The sequence below is a fragment of the Lepisosteus oculatus genome, chromosome 14, assembly GCF_040954835.1.
Source record: "Lepisosteus oculatus isolate fLepOcu1 chromosome 14, fLepOcu1.hap2, whole genome shotgun sequence".
Taxonomy (NCBI): Eukaryota; Metazoa; Chordata; class Actinopteri; order Semionotiformes; family Lepisosteidae; genus Lepisosteus; species Lepisosteus oculatus.
Genome location: NC_090709.1, coordinates 57,701,910 through 57,722,635, shown reverse-complemented (window position 1 = coordinate 57,722,635; position 20,726 = coordinate 57,701,910). Strand labels below are relative to the sequence as shown.

The window sequence follows — 20,726 nt, the reverse complement described above, 5'->3', positions numbered from 1 at the left end:
CAGAGGTTGAAATAGCTCAGCTGAGAAAGCCCTAGACTGATGCTCTAAAGGTCCCTGGTTCAAAAAGGGGTTTTGGCATTTTGTTTCGTTGCGCCATTTGTTCCTCTATGCAATGCCCTGTGTCCAAAGTCACACTTCCCTTTCTCAGCCTGCATCCCAAACTAGAGTCTTTGTGTCCTTGAGTCCCTCTTTTACCGACACTGATGAAGTACAGAAATAACTTAACATATTTTGCACTCCTTATGGTGTTTTATGGTGGGACCTGTATTTCTCTATGAATTTCCTTAGTGACAGCCCATTTGTTTTCAATATATTTCTGGTGAAGTTATTACATCGGTCTCCCCTGGTGGCTTGTTTTCATATCCCACTTCTGACAATGACTTTTCTTATGTCACTTTGATGGGAGTACAATTGGAAAAAAAACTAAAATGTGTGTAGTTGTTTCCATATCAAACCTGTCTTCCATTTTATACAGTATTCCACAGGAGTGAATCAATTCCTTGTTTAATTTTGCAAATGACCCTGCTGTCAAAAAAACTAAATTCCCATGTAGCCAAGGGGTTGCTGAAAAGCAACTTCACTTTGATGTTTTGTGTTGTTATAACTAATTCATCTCCTTTTTAAAAAATAGATTTCTGTAGAAGAAAGGTGTCTCACACTACAGTTTAAATTGTAAACAGGTCATAGAAAAAGCTCCTTAGCTCCCTGTCAGGAATCAAACCCCACTCTCCTGTATGACAGGCAGGGATTCTCACCATGGTTAAATTGCAACTGTAATAATATTGACAACATTAATAAATGCATATATAATTGAAATTGAAAACATATCTAACACAGCATCTTTTCTGGTTATATACCACAATGCATTGCTGATATTTGTTGTTTGCCATTTAGGTTAAATACTGTCATGTTTTTCTCAGCAATCGTCTTTTGATGCGTAAGTATAAATAATGATAATACTATTTGAATACATACAGGTCTTAATATTATTTTGATTAAAAATAGTACGTTAATAAGCAATAAATGGCATATAAAATAGTGTGAAGGTGAAGATCACGCAAAATCAACTACAAATGTGGGAATTTTACATTTTTAGGATTATAAATTGCATGTAGCACATTAGCAACACTACAGTGATGCTAATATAACAATAGTGTAAAAAAAATCCTGACCTAATTCCTTACAAATGCTGATACAAAATGTGAATGATTTCAGAGTTTCGGGTATTGGGTCTCCTGATAGAGATCAGAGATGAACTGAGGCATGTGGGAAAGCGTACAGAACTGGTGAACTCCCAATTCCACATCAAGAGGCTGAGCACAATGGAAGAGTCCTGTACACACAAGTGAGTCCTTGACAAGATGGACAATCAAAACCTACTGGTATGATATTATATTCTCTCTGTGGTGTAGAAAATATTCACTACTAGTATTATAGGTTACAGATAGGTCATTATATGACAGCTTACATCTGATTAATAGGATCCATCTCAGGCATACATTCTTATTTTTAGTTTATAATGTATAATCTTGCTAATTTTTTAATGCCAAAATAAAGTGTTTTATAAAAAGCTTCATGTTCTAAGAAATTACTACAACTTTTGAACTTTGAAATATTGCCACTTTGTATTCTAGGACTTAGCAAATACTGCAGAAAAGTGGAGTTAAAATGTGAAAATGTGTAATGGGTATGTCTGATTAGTTGATTAGTGAAGATCCAGTAGTAAAAATAGCTTCTAATATTATTTCTAATATAATATTATTTCCAGATAAACCAACTTTGGAGAGTAGGCAACAATGATTTCAAAGAAAGTGTGTTCACAGTGTTGTTAAGGTATTGCTTATAGATTTTTTAAATGTTTTTACATTACATTTTTACTTTGATCAAGTTAAAATATCCACAAAATTTAGCTTAAAGATACCTTGTTAACCACTGAATTTGCAAGGTGTAAAACTGCTAAATTGTCTTTTAAAATCTAAGGATTACAGTAGTACATTTGATACTAAATATTTGAGTAAATAAACGTTGAGTGAAAACTCGCTTGAGAAATGTCTAAGCTCAGTCATAATTTAATTTTCAGACTTAAGACAAATTAACTGATCATGGAATTCAACTTCGCTGGCACAAACCAGAAAGATCAAAGACAAAACAGGTGCCTGGGAGACACAAATATTTTAAGAGCAATTAAAGGTACTCTTATTCTATGTTGTACTTTCAAACTTTGGGTACTCTTTAATTAGGACAGACTTTATTGCTCAATTACTATGATGCAAGCTAAACTAAATACACTGATTAAGCTTTGATCTTAGTAAACCTTAATGGTTCTTTTTTGAGATTATATTCAAGAAGAGATTAATCATCATTTGTTGATCATTTGTTCATTTGTTGGAGAACTTGACAATCTTTGACAATTATTATTAAATGAGCATTATACAAATGTGCGTTGATATTTTTAATATGTACCTTAATTGTAATATATATAAACACAATTGGTTTGATATGGATGTTCATTTGAAGGATTTGAGGAAACTATCAAGGATCGCAGAACAACCAAAGATACATTTGGGTCTCTGCTATTGGTAAAGATGAAAGAGTACCGTAAGTGTGAAGCTTGCATACACACGAGAGAAAAAATCAGTTTTAATGCACTTCATTAAACTGATGGTGTGCTTATCAATCGTGCATAAAAAAATACTAAAAATACATAGCAGAGGATGGTTTCGATCCATCGACCTCTGGGTTATGGGCCCAGCACGCTTCCGCTGCACCACTCTGCTGACAGCTGTCATAGTGTGATTCAACACAACTGCTCTATCTTTGCTTTCTAAAAGTGCGCCCGAGATTAAAAGTTTCAACGGCAAACGCAGACGTCACTTTGAGCACTTGGTCTTTTATAGTACGAATCATCACACGCTGCTCTACATGGGCGTGTCTTCAAGATCGTTGAGAACCAAACCTTCTGCTTTCCGAGGCAACTGATTCTTTCCTTGTCACAAATCTTCAATGAGAATCAGTGAAACGAAAACCAAACACATGTACACACTCGCGTCCTAGCCTGAAAGAAAAATGATGGAAGCATTTGAGGAATAACAAGAGTAGTCTGAACAGCTCCAGTCTATCAACTGCTCTACAAAGTGATCGCTACTTCCACGCCCAGTTTATAACACTGAAAATGATTCAGGAAGCACAGCAAAGTTCTAAAAGCAGTGGTTAAAAAGCGTCTAGATACATAAAATGACATTTTCTCAAAAGTAAAATCTTCAGCTTTTAAATATTGTCATCCATATATTTTCGTTTTTCTCTTTTTTACATAACACGCTTTCGAGAAATAGACTGTCTTGTAATGAAGGGTGCATTAGAACATGTGTATCTACATTAAAATCGGGTTTATGACTTTTGCGTTATTCAGCTTTCTTAGCGCTTGGGTCTCGATTCAGATATTGCAATAAAAGCAACAGGTGAGTAAGTTTTCCTTTTCTATATCTAAGGTGATCTGCTCACAAGGAAGTATAAAAACTTCAGCGTTTACTTTTTGAAGATCTCAAATTGTCGAAACACTATTGCTTCATGAGCTAAAAAGTAAGGTTTCTGAGCACGCATTGTATTACTAATGCTGTTATTAATAAACAAAAAGCTTAAATTCACATAATGGAATTTGGACGGCTCAAAGTAGTCTATTTCTTGTACAACTTTACTTGCCCTTTGAGTAGAGTTTAAAGCAACGGCAGCAGAAGTAGCAGTAATAGCAACAACGTGGTTAGAGTCTCACAATACACTCTATGAAAGTATTGCGGCTTCAGATCGTTTTGTTCTGTTGAAGCTGCTACAGGCTCCGAATTGCTGACATTGGCTGTGATCTTCTTTTTTCAGGTTTCATGAAATTCTTCACATATTTGAAATATTTTATTCGGGTTCGCCTAATACACGGTACAAACCGTACCTGCAGCAGAACGATGTGGCACATGAAGCCGTTTTGTTTATCGGTTGTAAGGATTGAGGAGCGTACTACAAATCGAGCAAGCGAAAAGAAAATTAAACAAGAGTCACTTTTTGGATTGCTAATCCATTGTGCTCTGCTCGTCTAGGTTCAAATCCCATCCTTGTCATGGTTAAGGCCTGAGACGTGTGTGTGTTTGCATTCGTTTCCTCTTTTACTACTGTACTGGAGCAGTAATATGTCTAACATGGTAACACAGGCTGACAGCAGGAACATGTGGCCACAAGCTGCAGTACATTGGTTTGAGGGCAGCAATAACTTTCCTGTGGAGACAGGTGCACCGGAATTAATACAGCTCTTTCGAGCGGAAAGAGTAACAAGAATTGACTTAAACTTACCAGTTATGTTCAATAGCTAAAAACACAAAACCAACCTCTTCAGTGGTTGAATCTAAATAACAGAAGCCAATGCTGCCATCAAGGGAAAAAAAAAATCCTGAGTTACGTAGTTTTGAGACTAAATATCTGACTTTCAGTTTGAAGCGGTACAATGGATTCCAGGTCACATTCGTTCTTGATTCAGGATATATATGAGTGTGCTAATGGTTAAAACTGTGTTTACATGAGGTACAAGCAGTAACATTTTCATTGCGATAAGAAAGTCAGTCCGTGCGCATTTCTCAGCGTGCACATTGTCAGGAACACTAAACCCACAGTACCAGCAAACCTGTCGATAGCCTGTAGGTACTACCATTGCAAATGTAATAGGTTGTTCATACACACATATGATACAGTTACTATCTCGTAATTAGGAGATAATTTGGTATTTCTTATTTACGATAACTGAGGATTTTTTTTCCTTGGTGGCAACAATACGCTTTTGCAATACAGTAAATCATAGACTCTGCTTTCAAAATAGCTGCACCAGGCATTCGGATACAGAAAAACACAGGGATTTAAAATTCAGGAATATGAATGGCCAGTTGCTTACAGCTAGGGTTTTTACGTTTTCTTATTTAGCGATTTGTGTATCAATCTTTTAACAATTAATTAAAATGCTAACAATATGTAAAATAAAAACAACAGCACCGTTAAATGCTGGGGAGACGGGTGGTTTTTTTTTTACAATCAGATTCCAATCTCTAATGCTGTGTGTGAGAGCTTGTAATGTAAGTTTCCTTTTCTCACATTTTCTGACAACTATTCCAAAGGGGCACCCTGTCAACTCCTTATACTTTTTAAAATGTCTGCCTGCATGTTTGATTTTTGTCGTTTTATTTAGAAAAAGTTCAATATTGATCATAACTAAAGAAAATTAGGATCACGAATAAAAAAAGGGGCTAAAGATCACGGCAGATTAGGGGCGTCTGCTTTTCTACTCGCACGAATGAAGGCAAAAAAAAGCCAATCGATGTGAACGAACGGCGCTTTACAGAGGAGTACTGCCTGACTGATCGTTCATGAACGACAGAGGCCACTCCGACCTCTTCTCGGTTTTCTTCAATGACTTACTAAGGATCTTCTTCACATTCGCCCATGCAGGGGAAGCCAGTTACACCAAAGCAAACGCAGGAAAGTGCATTTCAAGCAGAGACCAGGAGGGACTTGTTTACACCGAGAGTGGGCGGAGAATGGAACAATGCGCCCAGCTCTGTTGCTGGAGCCGATTCTTGATGAGCTCTTGGGCTCACTAAGAGGCCCCCGCTGGATGCTAATCTTTCTGTTGTTCTTGCAGGTCCTGCGCTGCTTTTGAGCCGACAGAGCTCGTCCTGGTCTGTCGGCACAGCCCAATTGCAAATGATCGGCTCCGCGTACAGAAGGAACGTGCGTTTGGTACAAGAGTGCACAAAGGCACCGGAAATACATTGGGAACAAATGACCGGTCGCTCAAGACCTCTGTGAAGTACAGGAGCATGCAAAACGAGGCTGTTTCCACCCGGTCTCAAACCGGGGACCTTTCGCGTGTTAGGCGAACGTGATAGCCGCTACACTACGGAAACCTGCAGGGACCGCTGCTGGTGTCTCGCTTGCGTTTCGGGCTGAGAAAGGGACGCGTCACTTTAGGAAGGGGGCGCTGGAGAGAGGAATAAAGGGCGCGATGAAACAAAATGCCGAAACCCGGGATCAACCAGGGACCTTTAGATCTTCAGTCTAACGCTCTCCCAACTGAGCTATTTCGGCGGTGTGCAAAGCCCACAGCCACCTGCTCCAGCCTTCCTGTGTTGTGGCATGAGCGCACCAAGAGTAGCGGGAGAGTGTTGCAGGACCGTCACTCAGAAGGAAAGCCACCCAGATGCGCCCTCTGAGCTCTGTCCAGCGCATCTTCCTCGCATGGACTCCTGCCTGCGACGGGCAGGAAACAATTAGCAAGAACAGAACGACACCCCATGGGTGTCTCATGACCGCACCTTAGGTTGTGACACGTGCAGGTGTGAGGGGTTGCCGGGCTACTTTTGAGCAGAGCTTGGGCGGAGGGGGGGCGGGAAAGCAGACAAAGAGGTGACACCTCAAGGTCTGCACGATCACAGCTCTCCGCCGCCCCAGGCTTCCGCTCGATAAGCTACTGGACACACCCGCCCCTCCTCACACAGACCGTGGAAAAGCCCCCGAGTGGGAGGGCTCTCTCTTCCTCCCAGGAGCTCTTGGACACGACGCACAGACAGGGCGCGGGGAGCCGCCGCCTGCAAACACGGCTCCAGGCAGGACTCCACTCCGCAGGAGCCGCAGAGCAGAGGAGATGAGGGCAGCTTAGCTCCTGTGCAGAGACCTGAGCTGTTGTTGCTGTGGATGCTGTCTTTTCTGCACTCGGGGTAGGAGTGAATGTTGAGTTGCCCTTAGAAATGAAGCAGAGCACTTCAACGGCACGGGTGTGTGTGTGTGTGCGCCCTGGTGATTCTGGGAGACAGATCGAACCTGGGCTAAAAGAGAGGGGGCTTAGCCCTCTTCCATTTGCTAGTTCAAAGTTGTACAACCCCTTTGTATCTGCTAGGCGGCGCAGTCGTCGTGCACAAAGAACACTTTGAAAAGCGTCAAAGGCAAGTCATTCCGAGTTGGTCGTTTGTGTTTTCCGTTCAGACGCGAAATGCTGACATGATCTCTCGGCTCCTCGGTTGTCATTTCTGCTCCGTAAAGGGATCACAGCACGCGTCGGCTTCCAGCATGCTGGGTCGGGACACGATGCCGGGGGTTGGAGAGAGCGATGTCTTCCTCGTTAGTATAGTGGCAAGTATCCCCGCCTGTCACGCGGGAGACCGGGGTTCGATTCCCCGACGGGGAGTAGCTTTTCTTTCACCTCCTTAGAGAAATGACTGCCTTTCACTTCTCTGTTTTCTTTCACAGCGTCGTGCACCTTTTCATTGCTCTCGCTTTCAGAGCCTCCGCACGGCAGTCGACTCGACATCAGGAAGCACATTGAAGTGAAAGCAGGAAGCGCTGCGACATGCACTGTGCAGATCCCGCCACACTAAGAGGTGAGTGGGTCTGTTCGATGCACAAAGAACGCTTTGAGAAGCGTCAAAGGCAAGTCATTCCGAGTTGGTCGTTTGTGTTTTCCGTTCAGACGCGAAATGCTGAAATGATCTCTCGGCTCCTCGGTTGTCATTTCTGCTCCGTAAAGGAATCACAGCACGCGTCGGCTTCCAGCACGGTGGGTCGGGACACGATGCCGGGGGTCGGAGAGAGCGATGTCTTCCTCGTTAGTATAGGACCTGTCACCTGTCCCCACCTGTCACGCGGGAGACTGGGGTGCATCAGGACGCGCCTTGAAGTGAAAGCAGGATGCGCTGTGACATGCACTGTGCAGATCCCGCCACACTAAGAGGTGGGTCCAGTGGGTCTGTTCGATCACAGCGCTAGGCGAATCCCCAATCCCCTTTTGTGCCTGGCGACAAAAGATGTCTGTTTCCGCCCGGTTTCGAACCGGGGACCTTTCGCGTGTGAGGCGAACGTGATAACCACTACACTACGGAAACGGTGGTAAGACGTGCCCAGCGGCCCAGCGCTGAGCTTCGCCAATGCGATTTAGCTGCTTCCAGTGCCTTTATTGGAGTGCGCTGATGGACCGTGCTCTCTCTCCAGAGACCAGCACGCCTGTCATGGACGGAGCAGGAAAGGCGGCGCCACATTCTACAGCCCTCTCCACGCAATCGACGAAATCGGGCTACTGAAGTGGAGAAAATCGCCTCTCCAGAAAGTGCAAATATCATCTTGGAGACTATAAATCCTATTGCCGAAGGTCAGCCCTGTCTACCAGAGTAACCCTCCCACAGCGATGTCAGCTCGTCTCACACGCGAGAAGTTTCGGTTGGAAACAAGCGCCCCCTCTTCTCGCACGTTTTGCACGTTCGAGTAGTTTTAATGCGGCTCTTTCGTACACGGTGCTGATCTTTTGGAAAGCAGGAGGCAAAACCGAGTCGAACCGCCTGGGTGAAAACCAGGAACCCTAACCGCTAGACTATATGGCAGCGAACAACCATGCTGTTCCCGGCATCATGCAAGCAAACTACATAAATATGAGAAAACACGCAAGAGAGTTGTCACTCAGAGTGTCGAAGGGTCGATGTATACTGGGGCTCAGTTGAAATGCAACGTCAGGACTTTTCCGAATTATGTCACACGAAGAGAGCACAGCCCTTTCCGCCCTGCCGCGTGTGTCTCGGTAACTCGCTGTGATCGTATAGTAGTCAGTACTTTGCGTTGTGGCCGCAACAACCCCGGTTCGAATCCGGGTCACGGCAGAATAGGGGCGTCTGCTTTTACTACTCGCACGAATGAAGGCAAAAAAAAGCCAATCGACGTGAACGAACGGCGCTTTACAGAGGAGTACTGCCTGACTGGATCGTTGATGAACGACAGAGGCCACTCCGACCTCTTCTCGGTTTTCTTCAATGACTTACTAAGGATCTTCTTCACATTCGCCCATGCAGGGGAAGCCAGTTACACCAAAGCAAACGCAGGAAAGTGCATTTCAAGCAGAGACCAGGAGGGACTTGTTTACACCGAGAGTGGGCGGAGAATGGAACAATGCGCCCAGCCCTGTTGCTGGAGCCGAGAGAGAGACAGGTGAGTCAAGTGTCCCAAGAGCACAGAGACTCTGCTGAGATCACACTCGCAGTGAGTGAGCCTGGGTGTAGCCCACTAATACTGACCCACTGGACACCATAGGACAGAGAGGAGGAGGAGAGAGACACACTGAGGACGGAGAGGAGGAGGAGAGAGACACTGACAGACAGGGCTGAAAGAGAGAGACAGAGAGGCAGGGACAGACAGACAGCAGGCTGAGAGAGAGACACTGAGATCGAGAGACAGACAGACTGACAGACAGGGCTGAAAGAGAGAGAGACAGAGAGGCAGGGACAGACAGACAGCAGGCCGAGAGAGACACTGACAGACAGGGCTGAAAGAGAGAGAGACACTGAGACCCAGGGACAGACAAGACGGCGAAACTCCACCACAGACAGGACAGGAGGCAGGGTGGGACCAGCACTGACCTCCTTCCTCTCTCCTGCCGGAGGAGCTGTCTCCACCTCCTCTTCCTCCTGCAAGTCAAGAGACAGGCTGAGAGAGAGACGGGCTGGCGGGAAATCGGCGAACAGAGCTGAAGGCAGAGAGCCAGGGAGACAGGCCCAGCTGGGACAACGCAGGACAGACAGAGAGAAGGCTCATTCAGAGGATGGCTGGCAGGAAATTGGTAAGAAGAAAAAGAAAAAGAAGTAAATCAAGAGAGGTATAAAAGCTTTGAAGATAGGTGGGATAAAGAGCCTTCTGTTTGGTCAGGGGACAATAACAACAGAGCCTCTGGCGTGGCCATTCTTTTCAAAGGATGGGCATTCAAATTGAAAAGTATTCAGAGGGTCATAGATGGCAGGTTGCTGTGTGTGGATGTGGAATGGGGGACCGTTAACCTGCGGCTAATCACTGTGTATTGTCCTACTGACGTGGGAGGAAGGGTGGAGCTACTCAAAGCACTCTCTTCCCTATTGTTATGTAGCACTGACGTGATAGTGGGAGGGGATTTTAATTGTATCTTAGAGCACACAGACAGGCAGTCTAGCTCTCCGATAAAATTGGATTCCAGCTCACTGGCCCTGCAAAACTTAGTTCAAGACTTTAAACTCTCAGACACATATAGATGTATATATCCCACAACAGCAGGATATACATGGTCAGGGAGGAATAGCAGCTCCAGAATTGACTATTGCTTTGTCTCAGAGAGAGTGAAAGTTTTTGGGGTCGCTCTTCAGCCTGTCTTCTTCTCAGATCATCAGGCTTTAGGGTGTAGAGTGGAACTCCAGGGCGGGACTGTCTTTGGCCCAGGCCTCTGGAAACTCAACACAAAGCTGCTAGAGAACGAGGGGGTAGTATCCCGCTACAAGGAGAAACTATCACAGTGGCTGTCCTTGCAGTGTCTGTACGGGTCAATAGGAGAGTGGTGGGAGGAGGTGAAGGTGAGGACAAGGGCCTTTTTCATGGCTGAGGGAAGGAAGGCTGCTGCCAGACGGAGAGGAGTGCTAGCCAGGAAACAGAGGCAGCTGCAGCGTCTCTACACGAGACAGTGGCTTGGATGTGCTCGAGGATATCACCCTTTTAAAAAAGGATGTCCGGAGCATAGCGGAAGAAAGTAGTCGAGGAGTGCTGTTAAGAAGCTGAGTGCAGTTCTTGGAAGAAAATGAGAAGTGTACTTGCTTCTTTTTCAGGAAAGTGGTAGGCTCCAAGTCTGTCATGGAAAGTGTAGTTGATGAGGAGGGAAGAGAGAGTACAGAGCTGAGTGCTATCCTCTCCTGCATCGAGGCCTTCTTGTCACGGACGTCCAAGGGGACTAACCGTGGGGAGCAGGAGGGCGGAAAAAGACCCATATGCGTAGCGGCGAGACGGGAAAAAGGCCCAGGCTCATTAGTGCAAAGAGTTCAGGAATGCCGTATAGAAACCTGTGCGCCCTGGTGCTAGGCGGGTCTCAGGACATCCGAACGTCAGTGCTGAGCGAGGACAGAGTGCAAGACCCTGAAATATTTAGCCCAAGGGAAAGAGAGGGACAGGAAGGACAGCAGACCAGAAACTAGGGACAGGACAGAGAATACCGCCCTCTGGCTGCAGAGGGCGTGACACTTCTACTCAAGACTGTACAACTCTACAGAGGTAAAGGATGAAGAAATTCATTTTTTTACCTCAAAGCTAGAAAATGTTTTGAGTGAAGAAGATAGGGAAGTACTTGAGGGGGATTTGACAGTAGAAGAGCTGAGAGGCTATGGAGAGCTTCAGAAGGGGAAAACTCCGGGTGCTGACAGGCTAAAGGGGTTTCTGCTTTTACTACTTGCACTAATGAAGGCAAAAAAAAAGCCAATCGATGTGAACGAACGGCACTTTACAGAGGAGTACTGCCTGACTGGATCGTTGATGAACAACAGAGGCCACTCCGACCTCTTCTCGGTTTTCTTCAATGACTTACTAAGGATCTTCTTCACATTCGACCATGCAGGGGAAGCCAGGTACACCAAAGCAAACGCATGAAAGTGCATTTCAAGCAGAGACCAGGAGGGACTTGTTTACACCGAGAGTGGGCGGAGAATGGAACAATGCGCCCAGCCCTGTTGCTGGAGCCGATTCTTGATGAGCTCTTGGGCTCACTAAGAGGCCCCCCCTGGATGCTAATCTTTCTGTTGTTCTTGCAGGTCCTGCGCTGCTTTTGAGCCGACAGAGCTCGACCTGGTCTGTCGGCACAGCCCAATTGCAAATGATCGGCTCCGCGTACAGAAGGAACGTGCGTTTGGGACAAGAGTGCACGAAGGCACCGGAAATACATTGGGAACAAATGACCGGTCGCTCAAGACCTCTGTGAAGTACAGGAGCGTGCAAAACGAGGCTGTTTCCGCCCGGTCTCGAACCGGGGACCTTTCGCGTGTTAGGCTAACGTGATAGCCGCTACACTACGGAAACCTGGAGGGACTGCTGCTGGTGTCTCGCTTGCGTTTCGGGCTGAGAAAGGGACGCGTCACTTTAGGCAGGTGGCGCTGGAGAGAGGAACAAAGGGCGCGATGAAACAAAATGCCGAAACCCGGGATCGAACCAGGGACCTTTAGATCTTCAGTCTAACGCTCTCCCAACTGAGCTATTTCAGCAGTGCGCAAAGCCCACAGCCACCTGCTCCAGCCTTCCTGTGTTGTGGCATGAGCGCACCAAGAGTAGCGGGAGAGTGTTGCAGGACCGTCACTCAGAAGGAAAGCCACCCAGATGCGCCCTCTGAGCTCTGTCCAGCGCATCTTCCTCGCATGGACTCCTGCCTGCGACGGGCAGGAAACAATTAGCAAGAACAGAACGACACCCCATGGGTGTCTCATGACCGCACCTTAGGTTGTGACACGTGCAGGTGTGAGGGGTTGCCGGGCTACTTTGGAGCAGAGCTTGGGCGGAGAGGGGGCGGGTAAGCAGACAAAGAGGTGACACCTCAAGGTCTGCACGATCACAGCTCTCCGCCGCCCCAGGCTTCCGCTCGATAAGCTACTGGACACACCCGCCCCTCCTCACACAGACCGTGAAAAAGCCCCCGAGTGGGAGGGCTCTCTCTTCCTCCCAGGAGCTCTTGGACACGACGCACAGACAGGGCGCGGGGAGCCGCCGCCTGCAAACACGGCTCCAGGCAGGACTCCACTCCGCAGGAGCCGCAGAGCAGAGGAGATGAGGGCAGCTTAGCTCCTGTGCAGAGACCTGAGCTGTTGTTGCTGTGGATGCTGTCTTTTCTGCACTCGGGGTAGGAGTGAATGTTGAGTTGCCCTTAGAAATGAAGCAGAGCACTTCAACGGCACGGGTGTGTGTGTGTGTGCGCCCTGGTGATTCTGGGAGACAGATCGAACCTGGGCTAAAAGAGAGGGGGCTTAGCCCTCTTCCATTTGCTAGTTCAAAGTTGTACAACCCCTTTGTATCTGCTAGGCGGCGCAGTCGTCGTGCACAAAGAACACTTTGAAAAGCGTCAAAGGCAAGTCATTCCGAGTTGGTCGTTTGTGTTTTCCGTTCAGACGCGAAATGCTGACATGATCTCTCGGCTCCTCGGTTGTCATTTCTGCTCCGTAAAGGGATCACAGCACGCGTCGGCTTCCAGCATGCTGGGTCGGGACACGATGCCGGGGGTTGGAGAGAGCGATGTCTTCCTCGTTAGTATAGTGGCAAGTATCCCCGCCTGTCACGCGGGAGACCGGGGTTCGATTCCCCGACGGGGAGTAGCTTTTCTTTCACCTCCTTAGAGAAATGACTGCCTTTCACTTCTCTGTTTTCTTTCACAGCGTCGTGCACCTTTTCATTGCTCTCGCTTTCAGAGCCTCCGCACGGCAGTCGACTCGACATCAGGAAGCACATTGAAGTGAAAGCAGGAAGCGCTGCGACATGCACTGTGCAGATCCCGCCACACTAAGAGGTGAGTGGGTCTGTTCGATGCACAAAGAACGCTTTGAGAAGCGTCAAAGGCAAGTCATTCCGAGTTGGTCGTTTGTGTTTTCCGTTCAGACGCGAAATGCTGAAATGATCTCTCGGCTCCTCGGTTGTCATTTCTGCTCCGTAAAGGAATCACAGCACGCGTCGGCTTCCAGCACGGTGGGTCGGGACACGATGCCGGGGGTCGGAGAGAGCGATGTCTTCCTCGTTAGTATAGGACCTGTCACCTGTCCCCACCTGTCACGCGGGAGACTGGGGTGCATCAGGACGCGCCTTGAAGTGAAAGCAGGATGCGCTGTGACATGCACTGTGCAGATCCCGCCACACTAAGAGGTGGGTCCAGTGGGTCTGTTCGATCACAGCGCTAGGCGAATCCCCAATCCCCTTTTGTGCCTGGCGACAAAAGATGTCTGTTTCCGCCCGGTTTCGAACCGGGGACCTTTCGCATGTGAGGCGAACGTGATAACCACTACACTACGGAAACGGTGGTAAGACGTGCCCAGCGGCCCAGCACTGAGCTTCGCCAATGCGATTTAGCTGCTTCCAGTGCCTTTATTGGAGTGCGCTGATGGACCGTGCTCTCTCTCCAGAGACCAGCACGCCTGTCATGGACGGAGCAGGAAAGGCGGCGCCACATTCTACAGCCCTCTCCACGCAATCGACGAAATCGGGCTACTGAAGTGGAGAAAATCGCCTCTCCAGAAAGTGCAAATATCATCTTGGAGACTATAAATCCTATTGCCGAAGGTCAGCCCTGTCTACCAGAGTAACCCTCCCAAAGCGATGATCAGCTCGTCTCACACGCGAGAAGTTTCGGTTGGAAACAAGCGCCCCCTCTTCTCGCACGTTTTGCACGTTCGAGTAGTTTTAATGCGGCTCTTTCGTACACGGTGCTGATCTTTTGGAAAGCAGGAGGCAAAACCGAGTCGAACCGCCTGGGTGAAAACCAGGAACCCTAACCGCTAGACTATATGGCAGCGAACAACCATGCTGTTCCCGGCATCATGCAAGCAAACTACATAAATATGAGAAAACACGCAAGAGAGTTGTCACTCAGAGTGTCGAAGGGTCGATGTATACTGGGGCTCAGTTGAAATGCAACGTCAGGACTTTTCCGAATTATGTCACACGAAGAGAGCACAGCCCTTTCCGCCCTGCCGCGTGTGTCTCGGTAACTCGCTGTGATCGTATAGTGGTCAGTACTTTGCGTTGTGGCCGCAACAACTCCGGTTCGAATCCGTATCACGGCAGAATAGGGGCGTCTGCTTTTACTACTCGCACGAATGAAGGCAAAAAAAAGCCAATCGACGTGAACGAACGGCGCTTTACAGAGGAGTACTGCCTGACTGGATCGTTGATGAACGACAGAGGCCACTCCGACCTCTTCTCGGTTTTCTTCAATGACTTACTAAGGATCTTCTTCACATTCGCCCATGCAGGGGAAGCCAGTTACACCAAAGCAAACGCAGGAAAGTGCATTTCAAGCAGAGACCAGGAGGGACTTGTTTACACCGAGAGTGGGCGGAGAATGGAACAATGCGCCCAGCCCTGTTGCTGGAGCCGAGAGAGAGACAGGTGAGTCAAGTGTCCCAAGAGCACAGAGACTCTGCTGAGATCACACTTGCAGTGAGTGAGCCTGGGTGTAGCCCACTAATACTGACCCACTGGACACCATAGGACAGAGAGGAGGAGGAGAGAGACACACTGAGGACGGAGAGGAGGAGGAGAGAGACACTGACAGACAGGGCTGAAAGAGAGAGAGACAGAGAGGCAGGGACAGACAGACAGCAGGCTGAGAGAGAGACACTGAGATCGAGAGACAGACAGACTGACAGACAGGGCTGAAAGAGAGAGAGACAGAGAGGCAGGGACAGACAGACAGCAGGCCGAGAGAGACACTGACAGACAGGGCTGAAAGAGAGAGAGACACTGAGACCCAGGGACAGACAAGACGGCGAAACTCCACCACAGACAGGACAGGAGGCAGGGTGGGACCAGCACTGACCTCCTTCCTCTCTCCTGCCGGAGGAGCTGTCTCCACCTCCTCTTCCTCCTGCAAGTCAAGAGACAGGCTGAGAGAGAGACGGGCTGGCGGGAAATCGGCGAACAGAGCTGAAGGCAGAGAGCCAGGGAGACAGGCCCAGCTGGGACAATGCAGGACAGACAGAGAGAAGGCTCATTCAGAGGATGGCTGGCAGGAAATTGGTAAGAAGAAAAAGAAAAAGAAGTAAATCAAGAGAGGTATAAAAGCTTTGAAGATAGGTGGGATAAAGAGCCTTCTGTTTGGTCAGGGGACAATAACAACAGAGCCTCTGGCGTGGCCATTCTTTTCAAAGGATGGGCATTCAAATTGAAAAGTATTCAGAGGGTCATAGATGGCAGGTTGCTGTGTGTGGATGTGGAATGGGGGACCGTTAACCTGCGGCTAATCACTGTGTATTGTCCTACTGACGTGGGAGGAAGGGTGGAGCTACTCAAAGCACTCTCTTCCCTATTGTTATGTAGCACTGACGTGATAGTGGGAGGGGATTTTAATTGTATCTTAGAGCACACAGACAGGCAGTCTAGCTCTCCGATAAAATTGGATTCCAGCTCACTGGCCCTGCAAAACTTAGTTCAAGACTTTAAACTCTCAGACACATATAGATGTATATATCCCACAACAGCAGGATATACATGGTCAGGGAGGAATAGCAGCTCCAGAATTGACTATTGCTTTGTCTCAGAGAGAGTGAAAGTTTTTGGGGTCGCTCTTCAGCCTGTCTTCTTCTCAGATCATCAGGCTTTAGGGTGTAGAGTGGAACTCCAGGGCGGGACTGTCTTTGGCCCAGGCCTCTGGAAACTCAACACAAAGCTGCTAGAGAACGAGGGGGTAGTATCCCGCTACAAGGAGAAACTATCACAGTGGCTGTCCTTGCAGTGTCTGTACGGGTCAATAGGAGAGTGGTGGGAGGAGGTGAAGGTGAGGACAAGGGCCTTTTTCATGGCTGAGGGAAGGAAGGCTGCTGCCAGACGGAGAGGAGTGCTAGCCAGGAAACAGAGGCAGCTGCAGCGTCTCTACACGAGACAGTGGCTTGGATGTGCTCGAGGATATCACCCTTTTAAAAAAGGATGTCCGGAGCATAGCGGAAGAAAGTAGTCGAGGAGTGCTGTTAAGAAGCTGAGTGCAGTTCTTGGAAGAAAATGAGAAGTGTACTTGCTTCTTTTTCAGGAAAGTGGTAGGCTCCAAGTCTGTCATGGAAAGTGTAGTTGATGAGGAGGGAAGAGAGAGTACAGAGCTGAGTGCTATCCTCTCCTGCATCGAGGCCTTCTTGTCACGGACGTCCAAGGGGACTAACCGTGGGGAGCAGGAGGGCGGAAAAAGACCCATATGCGTAGCGGCGAGACGGGAAAAAGGCCCAGGCTCATTAGTGCAAAGAGTTCAGGAATGCCGTATAGAAACCTGTGCGCCCTGGTGCTAGGCGGGTCTCAGGACATCCGAACGTCAGTGCTGAGCGAGGACAGAGTGCAAGACCCTGAAATATTTAGCCCAAGGGAAAGAGAGGGACAGGAAGGACAGCAGACCAGAAACTAGGGACAGGACAGAGAATACCGCCCTCTGGCTGCAGAGGGCGTGACACTTCTACTCAAGACTGTACAACTCTACAGAGGTAAAGGATGAAGAAATTCATTTTTTTACCTCAAAGCTAGAAAATGTTTTGAGTGAAGAAGATAGGGAAGTACTTGAGGGGGATTTGACAGTAGAAGAGCTGAGAGGCTATGGAGAGCTTCAGAAGGGGAAAACTCCGGGTGCTGACAGGCTAAAGGGGTTTCTGCTTTTACTACTTGCACTAATGAAGGCAAAAAAAAAGCCAATCGATGTGAACGAACGGCACTTTACAGAGGAGTACTGCCTGACTGGATCGTTGATGAACAACAGAGGCCACTCCGACCTCTTCTCGGTTTTCTTCAATGACTTACTAAGGATCTTCTTCACATTCGACCATGCAGGGGAAGCCAGGTACACCAAAGCAAACGCATGAAAGTGCATTTCAAGCAGAGACCAGGAGGGACTTGTTTACACCGAGAGTGGGCGGAGAATGGAACAATGCGCCCAGCCCTGTTGCTGGAGCCGATTCTTGATGAGCTCTTGGGCTCACTAAGAGGCCCCCCCTGGATGCTAATCTTTCTGTTGTTCTTGCAGGTCCTGCGCTGCTTTTGAGCCGACAGAGCTCGACCTGGTCTGTCGGCACAGCCCAATTGCAAATGATCGGCTCCGCGTACAGAAGGAACGTGCGTTTGGTACAAGAGTGCACGAAGGCACCGGAAATACATTGGGAACAAATGACCGGTCGCTCAAGACCTCTGTGAAGTACAGGAGCGTGCAAAACGAGGCTGTTTCCGCCCAGTCTCGAACCGGGGACTTTTCGCGTGTTAGGCTAACGTGATAGCCGCTACACTACGGAAACGTGGAGGGACTGCTGCTGGTGTCTCGCTTGCGTTTCGGGCTGAGAAAGGGACGCGTCACTTTAGGCAGGTGGCGCTGGAGAGAGGAACAAAGGGCGCGATGAAACAAAATGCCGAAACCCGGGATCGAACCAGGGACCTTTAGATCTTCAGTCTAACGCTCTCCCAACTGAGCTATTTCGGCAGTGCGCAAAGCCCACAGCCACCTGCTCCAGCCTTCCTGTGTTGTGGCATGAGCGCACCAAGAGTAGCGGGAGAGTGTTGCAGGAACGTCACTCAGAAGGAAAGCCACCCAGCTGCGCCCTCTGAGCTCTGTCCAGCGCATCTTCCTCGCATGGACTCCTGCCTGCGACGGGCAGGAAACAATTAGCAAGAACAGAACGACACCCCATGGGTGTCTCATGACCGCACCTTAGGTTGTGACACGTGCAGGTGTGAGGGGTTGCCGGGCTACTTTGGAGCAGAGCTTGGGCGGAGGGGGGGCGGGAAAGCAGACAAAGAGGTGACACCTCAAGGTCTGCACGATCACAGCTCTCCGCCGCCCCAGGCTTCCGCTCGATAAGCTACTGGACACACCCGCCCCTCCTCACACAGACCGTGGAAAAGCCCCCGAGTGGGAGGGCTCGCTCTTCCTCCCAGGAGCTCTTGGACACGACGCCCAGACAGGGCGCGGGGAGCCGCCGCCTGCAAACACGGCTCCAGGCAGGACTCCACTCCGCAGGAGCCGCAGAGCAGAGGAGATGAGCGCAGCTTAGCTCCTGTGCAGAGACCTGAGCTGTTGTTGCTGTGGATGCTGTCTTTTCTGCACTCGGGGTAGGAGTGAATGTTGAGTTGCCCTTAGAAATGAAGCAGAGCACTTCAACGGCACGGGTGTGTGTGTGTGTGCGCCCTGGTGATTCTGGGAGACAGATCGAACCTGGGCTAAAAGAGAGGGGGCTTAGCCCTCTTCCATTTGCTAGTTCAAAGTTGTACAACCCCTTTGTATCTGCTAGGCGGCGCAGTCGTCGTGCACAAAGAACACTTTGAAAAGCGTCAAAGGCAAGTCATTCCGAGTTGGTCGTTTGTGTTTTCCGTTCAGACGCGAAATGCTGACATGATCTCTCGGCTCCTCGGTTGTCATTTCTGCTCCGTAAAGGGATCACAGCACGCGTCGGCTTCCAGCATGCTGGGTCGGGACACGATGCCGGGGGTTGGAGAGAGCGATGTCTTCCTCGTTAGTATAGTGGCAAGTATCCCCGCCTGTCACGCGGGAGACCGGGGTTCGATTCCCCGACGGGGAGTAGCTTTTCTTTCACCTCCTTAGAGAAATGACTGCCTTTCACTTCTCTGTTTTCTTTCACAGCGTCGTGCACCTTTTCATTGCTCTCGCTTTCAGAGCCTCCGCACGGCAGTCGACTCGACATCAGGAAGCACATTGAAGTGAAAGCAGGAAGCGCTGCGACATGCACTGTGCAGATCCCGCCACACTAAGAGGTGAGTGGGTCTGTTCGATGCACAAAGAACGCTTTGAGAAGCGTCAAAGGCAAGTCATTCCGAGTTGGTCGTTTGTGTTTTCCGTTCAGACGCGAAATGCTGAAATGATCTCTCGGCTCCTCGGTTGTCATTTCTGCTCCGTAAAGGAATCACAGCACGCGTCGGCTTCCAGCACGGTGGGTCGGGACACGATGCCGGGGGTCGGAGAGAGCGATGTCTTCCTCGTTAGTATAGGACCTGTCACCTGTCCCCACCTGTCACGCGGGAGACTGGGGTGCATCAGGACGCGCCTTGAAGTGAAAGCAGGATGCGCTGTGACATGCACTGTGCAGATCCCGCCACACTAAGAGGTGGGTCCAGTGGGTCTGTTCGATCACAGCGCTAGGCGAATCCCCAATCCCCTTTTGTGCCTGGCGACAAAAGATGTCTGTTTCCGCCCGGTTTCGAACCGGGGACCTTTCGCATGTGAGGCGAACGTGATAACCACTACACTACGGAAACGGTGGTAAGACGTGCCCAGCGGCCCAGCGCTGAGCTTCGCCAATGCGATTTAGCTGCTTCCAGTGCCTTTATTGGAGTGCGCTGATGGACCGTGCTCTCTCTCCAGAGACCAGCACGCCTGTCATGGACGGAGCAGGAAAGGCGGCGCCACATTCTACAGCCCTCTCCACGCAATCGACGAAATCGGGCTACTGAAGTGGAGAAAATCGCCTCTCCAGAAAGTGCAAATATCATCTTGGAGACTATAAATCCTATTGCCGAAGGTCAGCCCTGTCTACCAGAGTAACCCTCCCAAAGCGATGATCAGCTCGTCTCACACGCGAGAAGTTTCGGTTGGAAACAAGCGCCCCCTCTTCTCGCACGTTTTGCACGTTCGAGTAGTTTTAATGCGGCTCTTTCGTACACGGTGCTGATCTTTTGGAAAGCAGGAGGCAAAACCGAGTCGAACCGCCTGGGTGAAAACCAGGAACCCTAACCGCTAGACTATATGGCAGCGAACAACCATGCTGTTCCCGGCATCATGCAAGCAAACTACATAAATATGAGAAAACACGCAAGAGAGTTGTCACTCAGAGTGTCGAAGGGTCGATGTATACTGGGGCTCAGTTGAAATGCAACGTCAGGACTTTTCCGAATTATGTCACACGAAGAGAGCACAGCCCTTTCCGCCCTGCCACGTGTGTCTCGGTAACTCGCTGTGATCGTATAGTGGTCAGTACTTTGCGTTGTGGCCGCAACAACTCCGGTTCGAATCCGTATCACGGCAGAATAGGGGCGTCTGCTTTTACTACTCGCACGAATGAAGGCAAAAAAAAGCCAATCGACGTGAACGAACGGCGCTTTACAGAGGAGTACTGCCTGACTGGATCGTTGATGAACGACAGAGGCCACTCCGACCTCTTCTCGGTTTTCTTCAATGACTTACTAAGGATCTTCTTCACATTCGCCCA

General features: G+C 49.0%; 11 non-coding genes across 11 annotated transcripts; 3 read left to right on the top strand and 8 right to left on the bottom strand.

Annotated features, from left to right (window-relative positions):
- Positions 1-5,863: 5,863 nt before the first annotated feature.
- On the bottom strand, positions 5,864-5,936 carry trnav-aac (transfer RNA valine (anticodon AAC)). Its single transcript has one exon. It is a non-coding gene; the product is annotated as a tRNA-Val (tRNA).
- A 109-nt stretch (positions 5,937-6,045) lies between these two features.
- trnaf-gaa (transfer RNA phenylalanine (anticodon GAA)) lies at positions 6,046-6,117 on the bottom strand. The gene has a single exon. It is a non-coding gene; the product is annotated as a tRNA-Phe (tRNA).
- A 1,024-nt stretch (positions 6,118-7,141) lies between these two features.
- trnad-guc (transfer RNA aspartic acid (anticodon GUC)) lies at positions 7,142-7,213 on the top strand. The gene has a single exon. It is a non-coding gene; the product is annotated as a tRNA-Asp (tRNA).
- A 621-nt stretch (positions 7,214-7,834) lies between these two features.
- Positions 7,835-7,907, bottom strand: trnav-cac (transfer RNA valine (anticodon CAC)). The gene has a single exon. It is a non-coding gene; the product is annotated as a tRNA-Val (tRNA).
- Positions 7,908-11,795: 3,888 nt separating this feature from the next.
- On the bottom strand, positions 11,796-11,868 carry trnav-aac (transfer RNA valine (anticodon AAC)). Its single transcript has one exon. It is a non-coding gene; the product is annotated as a tRNA-Val (tRNA).
- A 109-nt stretch (positions 11,869-11,977) lies between these two features.
- trnaf-gaa (transfer RNA phenylalanine (anticodon GAA)) lies at positions 11,978-12,050 on the bottom strand. Its single transcript has one exon. It is a non-coding gene; the product is annotated as a tRNA-Phe (tRNA).
- A 1,024-nt stretch (positions 12,051-13,074) lies between these two features.
- trnad-guc (transfer RNA aspartic acid (anticodon GUC)) lies at positions 13,075-13,146 on the top strand. The gene has a single exon. It is a non-coding gene; the product is annotated as a tRNA-Asp (tRNA).
- Positions 13,147-13,767: 621 nt separating this feature from the next.
- On the bottom strand, positions 13,768-13,840 carry trnav-cac (transfer RNA valine (anticodon CAC)). The gene has a single exon. It is a non-coding gene; the product is annotated as a tRNA-Val (tRNA).
- Positions 13,841-17,913: 4,073 nt separating this feature from the next.
- Positions 17,914-17,986, bottom strand: trnaf-gaa (transfer RNA phenylalanine (anticodon GAA)). Its single transcript has one exon. It is a non-coding gene; the product is annotated as a tRNA-Phe (tRNA).
- A 1,024-nt stretch (positions 17,987-19,010) lies between these two features.
- trnad-guc (transfer RNA aspartic acid (anticodon GUC)) lies at positions 19,011-19,082 on the top strand. The gene has a single exon. It is a non-coding gene; the product is annotated as a tRNA-Asp (tRNA).
- A 621-nt stretch (positions 19,083-19,703) lies between these two features.
- Positions 19,704-19,776, bottom strand: trnav-cac (transfer RNA valine (anticodon CAC)). The gene has a single exon. It is a non-coding gene; the product is annotated as a tRNA-Val (tRNA).
- Between the last annotated feature and the right edge of the window lie 950 nt (positions 19,777-20,726).